Source organism: Cupressus sempervirens, chromosome 5, assembly GCF_028749045.1.
Source record: "Cupressus sempervirens isolate cs-2001-9-10 chromosome 5, ASM2874904v1, whole genome shotgun sequence".
NCBI lineage: Eukaryota > Viridiplantae > Streptophyta > Pinopsida > Cupressales > Cupressaceae > Cupressus > Cupressus sempervirens.
In genome coordinates, this window is record NC_143122.1 from 768,086,436 (window position 1) to 768,100,753 (window position 14,318).

General features: G+C 37.2%; 1 non-coding gene across 1 annotated transcript; it reads right to left on the reverse strand.

Moving 5' to 3' along the window:
- Positions 1 to 470: 470 nt before the first annotated feature.
- TRNAT-AGU (transfer RNA threonine (anticodon AGU)) lies at positions 471 to 543 on the reverse strand. The gene has a single exon. It is a non-coding gene; the product is annotated as a tRNA-Thr (tRNA).
- Positions 544 to 14,318: the final 13,775 nt, after the last annotated feature.

Consider the following 14,318-nt stretch of genomic DNA (forward strand, 5'->3'; position numbering starts at 1 on the left):
CCATTATCTTTAGGAAAGTTCCTTGATTTAAAACTAGGCTGATGCTTTATTTCCCCTCTGTATTAACTTGCATGTTCACATTAAATTTTTGTCAATGCCAGGCCATTAAATTGTGTTTCAAATTCTTTTTCACTTGAAACAACCAAACAAAACCTATATTTGTTTAAATCATATTATCTATAAAACAATCGAATTAGATTCATTTTATGTCCTATAAGTAATAAGGCTTTGAAGATTATAATTTTGTGGGGGCACAACTACAGATCCAAGAATTTAAAGTATCCAGACTGCAAACAAATTAATTTTGAAAAATGAAAAAAAGTATCTCATAAATAAATATAGATGTCTTATCTAATATTTTTGGAACCTTACGATAGTGATGAAGTGCAAAGGGTCAAAATCTTAAAAGATCACTGTAAAAAGAATTCTCTCTAAATGCATTGAGATTGAAAATTTTTCCAATTAATATCTGCTCTGATTGAGAGTTGAACTCAAGACCTCCCGCTTACTAAACGGGTGCTCTAACCAACTAAGCTATCAGACTTTTTTAGCAGCTATCAAAGCCGATTTTGAAGCCACTATGTTAACAAAATATTTAACCAAATATGAATGCCATATGGAATGTGTCCTTCCTCTCAAAAAAGATGAAAATGCCCATGCGATGGTTCCTAAAAGCAAAGCCAATTATTTCATCCTATCAAAAGAAGAACAAGCACTCTGTGAACAGGATATTACTGAACTCCTTGCAAAAAATATCATTCGTCCCAGTAAAAGCCCTTTTTCATGCCATGTTATGTATGTCTCCAAGAAGGATGAAAACGGTAATGAACTTGCTGAGAAAAGATTAGTTATGAATTACAAGCCTTTAAATGTCTACTTAGAAAATAATCAGCATCCTGTGCCAAGCAAAGATTATATTTGGCAGCATATCCAAGGTTGTAATATTTTTAGCAAGTTTGATCTAACAAAAGTATTCTGGAAAATCTCTATAAAAAATGAAGAAAGGTATAAAATAGCCTTCTCAGTCCCACAAGGCCTGTATGAATGGAATGGTTTTCCATTTGGCATCAAGACTGCTCCATCCATATTCTAGAGTCATATGGATAGGATTTTTTCCTCATATTCCAAGTTTATCCAACCATACATAGATGACATTCTGATTTTCAGTCAAGATTACACCAGTCATATGAGTCATCTACGTCAGTTTCTTAATATCTGTCAAAGTCATGGTTTGTGCCTCAACCCTACCAAGTTACCCTGGTGCACTGAAAGTCTTATCTTTATTGGTACAAGGATTGAGCCCAATGGATGCTTGTATCCACAAAATCATCTGCTTTCTACAATCAAAAAAGTTGAGGTAAAAGACAAGAAGTCTTTGCAATGATTTTTTGGTCTTGTAAATTATATTGCAGGTTATTATCAGAAGATCGCAGAAGCCCAAAAAGAGTTAAACAAGCTCCTGAGAAACAATGCTCCACCATGGACAGAAAAGCATGATCACATTGTTCAATAGATTAAAGATCAGTGTCAACAGCTCCCGCCATTACGCATTCCCAGTTCTGGTAAAAAGATTGTCCAGACAGATGCAAGCAATGAAGCCTGGGGTGTTGTCTTCCTAGAACAAGTTGAACGTGAAGGTAAAATCAAAGAAGAAGTGGTCAGATATGACTCAGGTGCCTTTAAAGGTTCTGAACTTAATCACCATAGTACTCATAAAGAGTTGTTAGCTGTTATCAATGCTTTTACTAAATTTCAGCTCTTTATTGGAGATAAACCCTTCTTACTCAGAAGTGATTTGCGTCAATTATCCAGTTTATTTAAGGAGTCCAAACACATGGTTGCTCGAGGTCGCCTATTAAGATGGGCATAGTTCCTTGATACCTTTGATTTTGAAACAAAATATGTCGAAGGTGTCAAGAATTCCCTTGCTGACTTTCTCAGTCGTGAAGGATATCATGTCAATGCTCTCACCGAAGAATAGGAATATGATGCATATATCCGCCAAAGAGAAAATCCTATAGCTCAGACACTTTCTGAAATTGTTATTAATTTGTATAATAGTATTTACTTTCATCCTGAGTTGTCTATCTAACAGGTTCATCAAGATCAAATCAGAATGAGCATAGAAGAAGATCGTGGTCGCATGGCTGAAGATCATTGCAATCAAAATTTGACATGTCATCCATAAGAGGATCAGTATGTGCAGGTCCGCTTTAAGCCTCTTGTTCCTGAACCTACACCAGAACCAGTTCATCAACAACATGTGAGAATGATAATAGAAAGAAAAGAAACCTATCCTATGGTTTGTAATACTCCCTGGATTCCTCACACCTATCTGCTCACAAAATAGATTTATGATGAACTTAGGCAATATCATTTTGCAGCCAATCGCCAGCTTCTAATAGAATCTTTGATAGCCAAATATCCTTGCCATGAAGTTGACCCTGTAATATTTGCTACAATAGGCCCCATTGACACATATGCCTTAGCCTATGAATGGCCTATAGAGTTTCTTCATAATACTCAAATTCCAAATCAGCATCATACCCAATATTAGTACTGCTCATGGATTGATGAGTTTTTCTTAGGCCTTTATCCTCATTCACATAGCCAACATCCAATAACCACTAATTATGGTTATTTTTTTCATCTTCAGTTTCTCTCCAGAACACCAACTCCAATCTCTAATGGAATTTTTGAAGATTATGGTCCATCTCGTCCTCAACTGGATACAATTGAATTAAGGACATTATCTTCTTTTGTTCAAGACCAAAAGCCAATTTGGTTCTTCACACAGTTCCAGATAATTCTAGAAAATTGAACGTCAGACGTTAGCCTTTCCACTGCATTTATCCATGTCACTCGACGCATTCTTTGGAAAGAGGACTCCATTGAAGATCGTCTAGAACAGCTAGAGGAAGAAAAAAGACCTGCATCACCCAGTACTGAAGACAAAGACTACATGAATTGGGAAACCAGTTCACCTCGCAGTCATGGGTATTAAACCTATCAAGTGGGGTTGTCACTTGACAAAGGCATCTCAAGCTTTGTGAACCAATCTAAGACATGGCTGTCAACCATGGTAAAACTAACACCTATCGAGTTAACCTTCTCGCTTCAAAAAGATGCTTTGTAATAAAGTGTGTCGGTGTGTTCTCATCCCAAATTACTATTCACCTCCTTTTCCATAGTGGAGGTCCTATTTTGGATTCCTTTCTCCCAAAAGTGCTTTCCACACATCCACCTCCTATGGTCGGACTTGAATCAATTGTAAACTAAAGATAAGTCTCTCCATCTATATAAGGATGAGCTTCCGTCAATCTTAGGTAGAGGTACAATAGCTAAGAAATCCTCTGAGTCTAGGTCTAGTCTTAGAAGAGTGTGCTATCTTTTTTAGTTTGAAGAAATCATTCTAGCATAGAGAGTATGCTCTCTTCTATTTGAGAAGATCAAAAATCAGACTGTCAAGAACTAATTTAGTCCTATTGAGTCCTACTGTGCATATGAGCGCATGATGTATATTGTGAATGTTTCATAAGCTTCCAAATATCAATATCAATATATTGCATCTTATTCACAATTCATAGCTCCGTATAAAAGTTGGTATATTGTGAATGTTTCAGAAGCTTTCGAATATCATTCAAAATATATTGCAGCTTATTCATAATTCATGGCATCTTATTCACAATTCGCAGCTTTCATATATATAGGAAGGTAGTGCACTTTTGACCAACATACAGAATAGAGATCGAGATGGCCGATCCAGCTGATCAACAGTCTGTAGATCAAACATCAGAATTAGTAAGTTTGAGCTCCGTCTTTGACTCCATTCAAGATATAAATGTTGAAGAAGATGTTGCATAGTCTGAAGCTTATTCTATGCCTAATGAACATTTTAAATTTCCTATAAAGAAGTGGAATGAGATTTATAGTGATTTAGGTTTGTTAGCCTACAAGTCAAAATTGGCCGATCTAGCTGATCGACCAACATACAAAATAGAGATCGAGATGGCCGATCGAGCTGATCGACAGTCTGCAGATCAAACATCATAATTTCTATGTTTGAGCTCCGTCTTTGACTCCATTCAAGATATAAATGTTGAAGAAGATGTTGCACATTCTAAAGCTTATTCTATGCCTAATGAACGTTTTAAATTGCCTTTAAAGAAGTGGAATGAGATTTATAGTGATTTAGGTTTGTTAGCATACAAGTCAAAAACAATCTGTAAGTTGATAGAACTTCAAGTAGTTGTGAAAAAAAATGAGCCTCATAGCTTCATAAATCTTTTGTCTAGCAAAGATATTCAAAATCTAGTCAGGCAAGCAAAGACAAAGAAATGTTACAAATACCTGCATATAGGAAGCATAGTGGCCAGTATTGAACCCTTGTATCAGAAAGGTATTCTAGCAACTGTCATAATGAAATTGCTTGATGTTAGACATAACCGATACTGTGATATGTTAATGGGAGGTATTTCTGCTCCCATGGCCATAGGTGTAACTGCCTTTGATGTCATCCCTAATTTTGCCATCAGTCTTTTGGATGACCATCTAGATAAAGTGTTAATGTTCCAATTTGGAACTCAGTACTTAAATATGAAGCTTAGATCTAGAACGCATGCCCTTTGGTTTTCTTTGTATGGCCTTTTTTTTAACACAACAGTCCCTGTAGTAAAGGATCCTCATGTAGACAAATCTCAGAATAGATATTCTCTGTTATGGCAGACAGATGCAAAAGGTTCCCAGATCACTGCACCTAAAATGTTGTAGTTATCAAATATCCAAGTGCCAAGAGAATAGATAGTTGATATGAAGGCATTAAGACAGCTTGAAGGTCCTCGAACTATGACCAATATTGCCAATGTACAAGAAGATTATAATCAAGCTAGGATCTCATTTGCTCCCTCATCCTCTGCGTCAACTCTTGCATGCCAGTCCTTGACTAGGAGTGTGTCCAATATCTCTAGTTCATCTTCTGTACCCAACATGTCTCGACAACCGTCAATGCCTCCTTTGAGAACTCCTCCTATTACGTCTACACCTCCACAGCATTCACTTGTCAATATAGTGTCAAACCCATTATCAGATCCCTGTGAACATCCTCAGTTTATGGAACTTGACAATGGTGAAATGCAATGTACAAATTGCCCTTTTGTTCGTCAGATATTTGTTAGAATGTTACTCTCTGGTCAAAAGACCACATTTGATAAGGAAAAACTACAAACCCCAAAAATCCCTACCTTTCATGACTTCTTGTTGCAATCTGTTGATGACAAATATAGTATTCCCTGCTAGCCTCAGCATGTGATCGCCTCTGGTCAACCAAACGCTCCCATGCAAATTAAGATGCTTAACTATGCCAATATCTACATTCAGAAAGCCTTGTTAGTACAGCAGAACCAAATGCAAAAGTTAGTTCAAATGGAATTAGCTGCTCAACAAACCACTGCCAGCACCAATACTAATTTTCATACTATTATTGCCTCACTACAAGCTCTTGAGTCTCACTTATTTCAGCAATTTTCCACCCAAATGCAGTTCGACATTACCAGTTTGCATCAGAATTATTAGATTTTTTGTCAAACTAGCGAAGCGTGGTGGACAAATAGTGTCAATCATTTGTCCTCTTTGTCTGCAACCACACACCAAATCTCTGGTATAGCCCAAACGCTTACAACCACAATGCAAACTATTGCAAAGAAAATCTCAACCATAGAACAGACTACTACTCAGGTCCGCTCTCAGCAACTTGCCGATACTCAAAATATCCATCAAACCCTGACGTCTGTAAAGGATCAAGTTGAGATTGTGATAACAGATAAACTAAGCTCTTTACCACAAAGTAGTTCAGCCCCTGCTCGACCACCTAGGAATTTCCCTATCTCACAGGTTGACCATCAGTGCTTACGCTCTCTTCATAGTGGTAAAGCTTTAGTCTTGCATGTACCTCCTCCAAAGCCACAAGAGTTTGATCCTGCAACTGGTACATGGAAACATGTCAATATGGTATGGCAACATCCATATGATCAGTTATATGCTTTCAATGAGAATGTACCCCCATACATAAATTTGGATAATTATGATCCAGTCAAAAATAAAGCAGCAATAGATGCACTCAAAACATGGATGGACAACGCCATCTATGCTAAAAACATGACACCAGATCAGGCAATAAGAAAAGGTTTGAATGCCTTAACTGGAATTGTAAGAAGTGCCTGGGATAGTCTGCCAACATACTATAAAGATGATTTGATCAATGTTGGTGTTACTATAGTCAGTAGTGCACTCTACCGCATGTTTGTTGGTCAGCATGACAATGAACAGCATGCAACCCTCAAAAAGTTCAAGAAAAATAGAATCTGTGACATGAGCAAGTTAGATGAGTACTGTAGTGATCAGTACACAAATTTCTACAGATCAAGCCAGACGAATAACAATGTCTGGATGTATAACACTTTTCTTGATGGCTTCCCTTTGCAATTGCAATCCTACTATAGAGAAAAGATTCTCTTTAGTATAATGAACATGCCAGAGATGTCTATAAATGATGTGACATTTCCACAACTCTATCAATTCATCAAAGAAATTAACAGTGACTTATGTACAGAGAAGAAAAATCGAAAAAAGAAAAAGAAAGTTTTTCCATACCTCAAAGCCGGTCTCTGTCATTGCCAATCTAATTCATATGGCTGTGACAAGCATAAGAAAAAGCATAAGTCATACAAGTCCTACAAATCAAATGAGGACTATAGTAGATCTTTTCCTAGAAATAAGAAGTTTAGAAGAAAAAAGGTATTTCTAAGAAAAAAGGAAAAGGTTAGAAAAAAGGATTTTAAACCAGTTTACTATATATGCAAAGGAGATCACTACGCCAACAAAAGTCCTGATCGCTAGAAGAAAGGAAAGCCAGTTTGCGCCCTGCAATCAGTCAACATGCTCAATGAACCTGTTACAATAGTTTCAGAAGGGTCAGATTCAGATGACCTTTGTATTGAAGATTGTTCCTCAAATAGTGAAGAAGAGATAATGCAAGTAATTCATTTAAGAATATCTAACAAGGAACATGCCTCTGAAGAAGAACCTAAATAATTCTTCTCTCCAAGTGAAAGTGATACTTTAGAAGTATCATTTCATTGCAATATGTATAATCGTTCTGACCGATTCACAGACCACCATCGGTATCTTACTCAAATGAACCCCAATTGGTTAAAGTTAACTCCAGAGCAAGAACTTGAATGAATTCAAGTCAAAAGTAATCAGTTGTTCAAAAAAAAAGAAGATTTCCTCACCCCTCATCAATTTGAAAAAGTCAAAAAGGAGTTAGCTGCTCTTGAAGATCAGCGTAACAAAATCCTATTACAACAGCAAGAAGAAATCTTGCCACTTTATGATGAAGATGCTCCTGGAAATGCATCAGCTCCTCATGGGTACACCCATAACCCACAAGGACAACAAGCTTTTGCTAAAGCATCTAGAAAAGAATGGCTCTCTCAGCACCTCGCCTTTCTCTATTAGGCTAAAGCTGATGTTCTGAAAGAAATCAGTCAAGTTCAGCATGAACTAAAGGAGTATGAAAGCAGTTCGAGTTCTCTAAGTGCTTTTGACAAACTTCTTCTTGAAGCTGAACAAACAAAAGAAGAACATCCTACAGAAAACTATGAAGAAGCAGATGCGTCTTATATACAGACACAACCAGAAGATACCGCATCCAAGCAAGCCTTTGGGTATCAAAAAGGTATGTATAATCCTTGTCTAGCATTTTTGCTCTTTGTCAAGCTTTCAGGATTAAAGGCATATCAGTTGTGTGCTCTATTAGATTCTGGTGCCAATTGTAATCTAGCCAGAAAAGAAGCTTTTCCTAATGATTGTTGGATTCCAACACAAACCAGTATTCACTCTGTGACTCACTCCAATAATCCCATTCGTTTTCAAGCACACATCCCATTGCAATTTGGTATTCAAAGTTGTATGGTTACCTTTCTACAATTTTCTGTAGAACAATATGACTACATCATAGGCAGCCAAACCCTCCAACAATGGTCTCCCTATACCGTTGGACATCAAGAAACCTATATAGATTTTTAGTTTGGTCGGGTTCCTCAGATAAATGAATTTTGTGCCTATGCCCCAAAATTATCATTTCCATAGTTTGGTACACCCATTCCTCCCAATTCACGTGTCTGGTTAGCCATGCATTCTCCTTCGACCTGAGGGGATTTAGCAACTATCAAAGCCAATTTTGAAGCCACTGTGTTAACAAAAGATTTGACCAAATATGAACACCATATGGAATGTGTCCTTCCTCTCAAGAAAGATGAAAATGCCGGTGCGATGGTTCCTAAAAGCAAAGCCAATTATTTCATCCTATCAAAAGAAGAACAAGCACTCTGTGAAAAGGATATTACTAAACTTCTTGCAAAAAATATCATTCGTCCCAGTAAAAGCCCTTTTTCATGACATGTTATGTATGTCTCCAAGAAGGATGAAAACGGTAATGAACTTGCTGAGAAAAGATTAGTTGTGAATTACAAGCCTTTAAATGTCTGCTTAGAAAATAATCAGCATCCGTTGCAAAGCAAAGATTATATCTGGCAGCATATTCAAGGTTGTAATATTTCTACCAAGTTTGATCTAACAAAAGGATTCTAGCAAATCTTTGTAAAAAATGAAGAAAGGTATAAAACAGCCTTCTCAGTCCCACAAGGCCTGTATGAATGGAATGTTTTGCCATTTGGCATCAAGACTGCTCCATCAGTATTCCAGAGTCATATGGATAGGATTTTTTCCCCATATTCCAAGTTTATCCAGCCATACATAGATGACATTCTGATTTATAGTCAAGATTACACCAGTCATATGAGTCATCTATGTCAGTTTCTTAATATCTGTCAAAGTCATGGTTTGTGCCTCAACCCTACCAAGTTACACTGGTACACTGAAAGTCTTATCTTTATTGGTACAAGGATTGAGCCCAATGGACGCTTGTATCCACAAAATCGTCTGCTTTTTGCAATCAACAAAGTTGAGGTAAAAGACAAGAAGTCTTTGCAACGATTTCTTGGTCTTGTAAATTATATTGCAAGTTATTATCAGAAGATTGCAGAAGCCCGAAAAGAGTTAGACAAGCTCCTGAGAAAGAATGCTCTGCCATGGATAGAAAAGCATGATCACATTGTTCAAAAGATTAAAGATTAGTGTCAATAGCTCCTGCCATTATGCATTCCCAGTTCTGGTAAAAATATTGTCTAGACACATGCAAGCAATTTAGCCTGGGGTGCTGTCTTCCTAGAACAAGTTGAACGTGAAGGTAAAATCAAAGAAGAAGTGGTTAGATATGAGTCAGGTGCCTTTAAAGGTTCTAAACTTAATTACCATAGTACTCATAAAGAGTTGTTAGTTGTTATCAATGCCATTACTATATTTTAGCTCTTTATTGGAGATAAACCCTTCTTACTCAGAAGTGATTTGCGTCACTTATCCAGTTTCTTCAAGAAGGAGTCGAAACACAAGGTTGCTCGAGGTCGCCTATTAAGATGGGCACAGTTCCTTGTTACCTTTGATTTTGAAACAGAATATGTCGAAGGTGTCAAGAATGTCCTTGTCGACTTTCTCAGTCGTGAAGGATATCATATCAATGCTCTCACCGAAGAATAGGAATATGATGCATATATCCACCCAAGATAAAATCCTATAGCTCAGACACTTCCTGACATTGTTACTAATTTGTATAATAGTATTTATTTTCATCCTGAGTTGTCTAACCAATAGGTTCATCAAGATCAAATCAGAATGAGCATAGAAGAAGATCGTGGTCGCATGGCTAAAGATCATCGCAATCAAAATTTGATACGTCTTCCACAAGAGGATCAGTATGTGCAAGTCTGCTTTGAGCCTCCTGTTCTTGAACCTGCACCAGAACCAGTTTATCAACAACATGTGAGAATGATAATGGAAAGAAAAGAAACCTATCCTATGGTTTGTAATACTCCCTGGATTCCTGACACCTATCTACTCACAAAATAGATTTATGATGAACTTAGGCAATATCATTTTGCAGCCAATCACCAGCTTCTAACAGAATCCTTGATAGAAAAATATCCTTGCTGTGAAGCTAACCCTATAATTTCTATTGCAATAGGCCCCATTGACACATATGCCTCAGCCTATGAATGGCCTATAGAGTTTCTTAGTAATACTCACATTCCAAATCAGCATCATACCCAATATCAGTACCGCTCATGGATTGATGAGTTTTTCTTAGGCCTCTATCCTCATTCACATAGCTAGCATCCAATAACCACTAATTATGGTTATTTGTTTCATTGTCAGTTTCTCTCCAGAACACCAACTCCAATCTCTAATGGAATTTTTGAAAATTATGGTCCATCTCGTCCTCAACCAGACACAATTGAATTAAGGACATTATCTTCTTTTGTTCAAGACCGAAAGCTAGTTTTCTTGTTCACACAGTTCTAGACAATTCCAAAAAATTGAACACCAGACGTTAGTCTTCCCACTACATTTATCTGTGTCACTTGACACATTCTTTGGAAAGAGGACTCCATTGAAGATCGTCTAGAACAACTAGGGGAAGAATGAAGACCTGCATCACCCAATACTGAAGATGAAGACTACATGAATTCGAAAACCAGTTCACCTCACAGTCATGGGTATTAAACCTATCAAGTGGGCTTGTCACTTGACGAAGGCATCTCAACCTTTGTGAACCAATCTGAGACATGGTTGTCAACCATGGTAAAACTGACACCTGTCGACTTAACCTTCTCGCTTCAAAAAGATGCTTTGTAATAAAGTGTGTCGGTGTGTTCTCATCCCAAATTACTGTTCACCTCCTTTTCCATAGTGGAGGTCCTGTTTGGGATTCCTTTCTGCCAAAAGTGCTTTCCACGCGTCCACCTCCTATGGTCGGACTTGAAGAAATTGTAAACTAAGGATAAGTCTCTCCATCTATATAAGGATGAGCTTCCTTCAGTCTTAGGCAGAGGTAAAATAGCTAAGCAATCGTCTGAGTCTAGGTCTAGTCTTAGAAGAGTGTGCTATCTTGTTTAGTTTGAAGAAATCATTCTAGCATAGAGAGTATGCTCTCTTCTCTTTGAGAAGATAAGAAATTAGACTGTTAAGAACTAATTTAGTCCTATTGAGTCCTACTGTGCATATGAGCATGTGATGTATATTGTGAATGTTTCATAAGCTTTCGAATATCAATATCAATATATTAAATCTTATTCACAATTCACAGCATCTTATTCATAATTCACAGCTCTGTATAAAAGTTGGTATATTGTGAATGTTTCATAAGCTTCCAAATATCATTCACAATATATTGCATCTTATTCGCAATTCATGGCATCTTATTCACAATTCACAACTTCTGTATATATAGGAAGGTAGAGCACTTTCAACCAACATACAGAATAGAAATCGAGATGGCTGATCTAGCTGATCGACAATCTGCACATCAAACATCAGAATTAGTAAGTTTGAGCTCTGTCTTTGACTCCATTCAAGATATAAATGTTGAAGAAGATGTTGTACAGTCTGAAGCTTATTCTATGCCTAATGAACGTTTTAAATTGCCTGTAAAGAAGTGGAATGAGATTTATAGTGATTTAGGTTTGTTAGCCTACAAGTCAAAGATGGTCGATCTAGCTGATCGACCAACATACAGAATAGAGATCGAGATGGCCAATCTAGCTGATTGACAGTCTGCAAATCAAACATTGGAATTAGTAAGTTTGAGCTCCGTCTTTGACTCCATTCAAGATATAAATGTTGAAGAAGATGTTGCACAATCTGAAGCTTATTCTATTCCTAATGAATGTTTTAAATTTCCTGTAAAGAAGTGGAATAAGATTTATAGTGATTTAGGTTTGTTAGCCTACAAGTCAAAAACAATCTGTAAGTTGATAGAACTTCAAGTAGTTGTGAAAAAAAATGAGCCTCATAGCTTCATAAATCTTTTGTCTAGCAAAGATATTCAAAATCTAGTCAGGCAAGCAAAGACAAAGAAATGTTACAAATACCTGCATATAGGAAGCATAGTGGCCAGTATTGAACCCTTGTATCGGAAAGGTATTCCAACAACTATCATGATGACATTGCTTGATGTTAGACATAACTGATCCTGTGATATGTTAATGGGAGGTATTTTTGCTCCCATGGCCGCAGGTGCAACTGCTTTTGATGTCATCCCTAATTTTGCCGTCAGTTTTTGGATGACCATCTAGATAAAGTGTTAATGTTTCAATTTGGAACTTAGTACTTAAATATGAAGCCTAGATCTAGAACACATGCCCTTGGTTTTCTTTGTATGGCCGTTTGTTTAACACAATAGTCCTTGTAGTAAAGGATCCTCATGTACACAAATCTCAGAATAGATATTCTCTGTTATGGCAGACAGATGCAAAAGGTGCCCAGATCACTACACCTAGAATGTTGCAATTATCAGATATCCAAGTGCCAATAGAATGGATAGTTGATATGAAGGCATTAAGACAGCTTGAAGGTCCTCAAACTATGACCAATATAACCAATGTACAAGAAGATTATAATCAAGCTAGGATCTCGTTTGCTCCCTCATCCTCTGCATCAACTCCTACACGTCATTACTTGACTAGGAGTATGTCCAATATATCTAGTTCATCTTCTGTACCCAACATGTCTCGACAACCGTCAATGCCTCCTATGAGAACTCCTTCTGTTACGTCTACACCTCCACAGCATTCATCTATCAATATAGTGTCAAACCCATTATTAGCTCCCTGTGAACATCCTCAGTTTATGGAACTTGACAATGGTGAAATGCAATGTAAAAATTGCTCTATTGTTTGTCCTAGATTTGTTAGAATGTTACTCTCTAGTCAACAGACCACATTTGATAAGGAAAAACTGCAAACCCCAGAAGCCCCTACCTTTCATGACTTCTTGTTGCAATCAGTTGATGATAAATATAGTAATCCCTACTGGCTTCAGCATGTGATCACCTCTGGTCAACTAGACACTCCCACGCAAATTAAGATGCTTAACTATGCCAATCTCTGCATTCAGAAAGCCTTGTTAGTACAGCAGAACCAAATGCAAAAGTTAGTTCAAATGAAATTAGCTACTCAACAAGCCATTGCCAGCACCAATACTAATTTTTATACTATTATTGCCTCACTACAAGCTCTTGAGTCTCACTTATTTCAGAAATTTGTCACCCAAATGCAGTCCGAGATTACTAGTTTGCGTCAGAATTATCATAGTTTTCATCAAACTAGCAAAGCCTGGTGGACGGATAGTGTCAATCATTTGTCCTCTTTGTTTGCAACGACACACCAGATCTCTGGTACAGCCCAAATGCTTACAACCACAACGCAAACTATTGCAAAGAATATCTCAACCATAGAACAGACTACTACTCAGGTCCGCTCTTAGCAGCTTGCCGATACTCAAAATATCCATCAAACTCTGACGTCTATAAAGGATCAAGTTGAGAATGTGATAATAGATAAACTAAGCTCTTTACCACAAAGTATTTCAACCACTGCTCGACCACCTAGCAATTTCCATAGCTCACAAGCTGACCATCAGTGCTTACGCTCTCTTCATACTAGTAAAGCTTTAGTCTTGCATGTACCTCCTCCAAAGCCACAAGAGTTTGATCCTGCAACTGGTACATGGAAATATGTCAATATGGTATCGCAAGATCCATATGATCAGTTATATGTTTTCAATGAGAATGTACCCTCGTACATAAATTTGGATACTTATGATCCAGTCAAAAATAAAGAAACAATAGATGCACTCAGAACATGGATGGACAACGCCATCTATGTTGCAAACATGACACCAGATTAGGCAATAAGAAAAGGTTTGAATTCCTTAACTAGCATTACAAGAAGTGCCTGGGATAGTCTGCAAACACACTATAAAGATTATTTGATCAATGCTGGTGTTAGTACAGTCAGTAGTGCACTCTACTGCATGTTTGTTGGCCAGCATGACAATGAACAGCATGCAGCCCTCAAAAAGTTCAAAGAAAATAGAATCTGTGACATGAACAAGTTAGATGAGTACTATAGTGATCAGTACACAAATTTCTATAGATCAGGCCAGACAAATAACAATGTCTTGATGTATAACACTTTTCTTGATGGCTTCCCTTTGCAATTGCAATCCTACTATAGAGAAAAGATTCTCTTTAGTATAATGAACACGCCAGAGATGTCTATAAATGATGTGACATTTTGACAACTCTGTCAGTTCATCAAAGAAATTAACAGTGACTTATGTATAGAGAAGCAAAATTGAAAAAA